Below are 4,264 nucleotides of genomic sequence, written 5' to 3'. Positions count from 1 at the left end.
GGGCCAAGAAACCTAAATCCAATCGCCATGGAATGTGTAGATGTTGATTGTCTAAGATCAGAATAGGCGGTGGAGCCCCCCACCCACCCTTGCTCCCCCCAGATTCCATTTCCAAGACCCCATCCTTGGTGCCAGATAGTCTGTATAGGTGTTATTCTGAGGATTTCCTGACATCGAGGGAGGGGGATGATGTAACTAAAGGAGCTCCACAACTATCACACCTCCCATCCTGTTCATGGACAATCACTCTCCATGGTGATTGGATGATGGTACCTGTGTGGATATCACAGACGGGGTATGTTCCTGACACTCATTAGAACATAAGAGGGAATCTATGAAACATCTTCAACATTACAGAACAAGTCCAGCTGGATGTGACCAACCACTACTATCTATACTGGATAACAAGGAACACGAGGTAACAATGAGACAATACTGAGCATATGAAAAGTGGACGAACGTGCCCATAGCAAGCACAGCTTCAAATCTATATATGAAGGAAAGATGATGGGTCTGCTATGGGCCACATGTGGTTTTGCCTTTATCACACAGAAGGTCCACAAAAGGGAGAATGCAAATGGAAAAACAGTGTGGTAACCTATAGCAACCGCACGGACCCTCATTGATTATTATGGGTTAATGCTCTGATTTTGGGGCCTTATTAAGTAACGTTCTGTGTGTACAAAGACAACATTATCACTGAAAAGGAATATATCTTCGGGGCTCATTCAGGTCTTTATATAAAGCAGCTCCGCCCCAAAATATAGGACACTGGTTTTCATACAACGACAAGGTGATGGAATGATCCCCCATCAACCAAAGTCAAAGTGTATGTAAACCCAACATCTATTTTTCGGTATGTTTGGCATCAAGTCTCACTGTGTGCAGTTTTCCTGGAGATCCTGCCAGTAACACCACTTCCTGTTTCAGGCTGACAACACTAAAGCCATTGCTTCATAATTATCAGCAGTGTTGTCAGCCTGCCCTGTGAGTGGCTTCAGTTACCACTGAGATGTCTATAAGCCCAAAAGGACGACTCGAGGCGTGCACACAGCAGGACAATAACACACGGAACCCCGACTATACACCGGATTACAGACTGCTTTGTTAAAGAGAGTCCATGTAAGCATTTTATATCTGTAAGCCCTGATGAAGGGGGAGCTTGTGGCCCCAAAACATGTATTTTGGACTTTATCTTTTGGCTCAGCCCTTCTGATGTATTCCATATGCTTGGAGTACACACAGCAGGCTGGCATTGGCAGGATCTCCAGGGAGTAGAAATGAGTAAACATTGAGGGAGGATGCCAAACATACTGAGAAGCAGATTAGGGTTTACGTACCTCTTACCTGTGAATGACATGCAGACACTATACAGGGTCACTATCGCGAAGCAATGACTTGTGTTTGGAATGATCCTTTGCCGTGTCCCATCATTACTGCCTCGTGTCCATTATTACGATGTCCTTCCTATGCTGCCTCTGTCCTGGAGACGTGATCACTGCAGATTCTTCTACATTCATGTCACCTCCCCGATACTCTGTCTGTATGCCGAGGACATGATACGGGGATCAAATCAGTGTGCACAGTTCCACTGCTGCCTTATTGACATGCTGTGCCATATATTATGTACTGTATTGATAGTCTGTCATACTGTAACGTAACGACAAGTCAGATTGTTATTGATAAACCCACCAGGCAAACCTCACTTACAAATCTTCAGAACATCGTTCCATATCTTTAAGCTCCCCTCCGCCTCCGGGGGCCCGGGGGGGGGGGGGGGGGAGTCTAAGCTGGCCAACACTGCCTGGATCCTGGGGCTGCACCTCACAAATCACTGATTCAGCCTTTGATGATGATGATGAGGATGATGATGTATTTTTATGGACTGATTTTATTACCATTTTATACAATGCTCCGATGTCACTTGAACCCGTTACGCTGTGATGACCAAAAGTGTCTTGTTACGCAGTAGCCGGTCGGGCAGGACGACATCCTCCACCATCTCCCGAGCGTCGGTGCAGCGCATGCTTCCGGGGTGGTGCTTTGTTTTCACTCTGAACTTTGTCTATTAGACATGTGCATATTTTTTATATATTTTTATAAGTATTTTTCAATCTAGATATAGAAAAGAAAAGTCCCTTCTCAGTTTATTCTCTGCATTTAAGCTCAGTACCACTGTTATATGATGCACCGACAATATGCCCATGGCAAGCAGGGCTCATGGTGGCCCTGTGTGGCACTTCCATTGCCAGCCCACAAGACACAGGAATATACTATATACAGAGGATGGAACATGGGGGGGGGGAATAGTCCACACTGGACTGAGAGGGTTCTGTACTAATTACAGAGGGCTCCAGACATTGGCCCGGATGGCCAGGGAGGCAATGATGTTGGTATGAAGGGCACCATTGAAAGAGGCGCGCTCTCTGTTGGTGGCTGGATGGTGTCACATTGCTGCCACTCTTGGCCGGCCACCCTCTCCCCCCTCAGCGCTGGACACCCCATCTTCCTCCCCCATGTTTCTCACAAATTGCTGACAAACAGAACCCAAACTCTCCACAGTGAGGTGCTGTAATAAGTATCAGTTAGCCAATGTTTTTACATGTATTTTAATAAAAAACCAGCGGGGGTCCCCCAACATATAAATGTGTGTGCGTGTCATTTCTGTTTTCCACCCTCATGTACATAGATAATGTTCATCCACAGAGCTGGGATCAGTCAAAGGTGCCACTATAGGAGCTCCCACTGCTCAAAGCTTCATCCTAAGAGCTCCTCATTCTCGCTTCGGCACATATTGACTCACTGACATAGTAAAATGAAGCAGGTCCGATGCCCCAACACTTCATTGGCTGTCCCCGGTCAGTGAATCAGCAGCAAGGACATGGCTGGTGGTCACAGAGCTCTCCGGTTTATATCCTGTATGAGTTTCCGATTAATGTGTCAGCACAACACTGAAGATTTACACACCTGACCAGGTAGGGAAATATGAATCCATGTTGGTCAAGTAGCATGGTGCGCCGTCATTTCCAATGATAAAGTCCCTCCACTGTAGCACAGGGACAACACTACCAAAGGCCTTTAGATGAATCGGTGTTTAGCCCATGTAGACCAAAACATACGTTCACTGCAAAGCCGGCCCGCTGAGCCACTGTGTTGTAGCGTGGAGCTTACACAAGGCTGACGGCTCTCTCCGCCTGATCGGCCCATCCTTTGTGTTAGGGTTTCAGGAAAGTTACACGGAGTGGACTTAAACCCTCAGTCTCCTGGTAGGACTTTCTCTAAGATTTCCCGGGATTCGATCGTGCTGCCAGCGTCAGACAAGTACTTGGGAATAAAGAGTCACACCAAGTTGTGTATTCACTCCATATTCACTCATATACAAAGGTTTATTGTTAAAACGAAAGGTTATATGTGAAACACAAAGGGGGATGGCGGAGCATAAACCAATGAAGACCATGCACGTATACAAAACTACAGGACTGCTCGTGATAGTAGGGATCATGAGACAACCTTGGGGGGGATCTATAAATTAAACGACAAGAAGACAAAAGCAGAGATAACAGATACAATTTGCAGTCAAACATTTTAGAAACGTCTCATACTGGTCTCTGTGGAATATACTAAAAAACACGATTTTGCTCAGACATCAACTATGTACAACCCAGACGCAGGCCAATGAAATGATTTCCCCCTTTCACTTCGGGAGGGAGGGGATGAGTCACATGACCCTCCATACCTTGAAGAAGTGTATGATGACACCGATGATTATTGGCATCCAACACCACTACTGGAGCCAACAGGTCATTGGGTAGGCTGAGGAAGTGGTGATGTCCTATAGATGGGAAGACTTTCCTCCTACCAGGCCATTACACTTGGTGCATCGCTGCATCTGCTTCACATATTGCACTAGCTGGGAAGGAGATGTAACATGTGGAAGCAAAGACTTTAGGAGAGAGATGAAACCATCCTGGCTATACATGAGGAGACCATCCTGCTGCAGTTTACATCATTTGTCATTGTAAAACAACAAGCAGCAATGGTCCCGGGAGTCATGTAGCAGTCCCTGTGACATGTTAGGCATTGTGGTCTATTTGTGTTGCTGGTATTTGCTCTCAGCACATGGGGTCATATATAAAATCCATGGACACATTGAATGGACCTCTTCCTTGCTACACGTGTTTCATCAAGGACTGTGTTACTGGACAGAATTGATAGCCGTGTATAATGGCGTAAGGAACACCTCCAGACAAAACTTTATTATTTG

The sequence above is a fragment of the Nanorana parkeri genome, unplaced genomic scaffold, assembly GCF_000935625.1.
Source record: "Nanorana parkeri isolate BGI_ZX_2015 unplaced genomic scaffold, ASM93562v1 scaffold3027, whole genome shotgun sequence".
Classification (NCBI taxonomy): Eukaryota; Metazoa; Chordata; class Amphibia; order Anura; family Dicroglossidae; genus Nanorana; species Nanorana parkeri.
The sequence above is the reverse complement of the archived record's forward strand: the minus strand, read 5'-3'. Positions refer to the sequence as shown.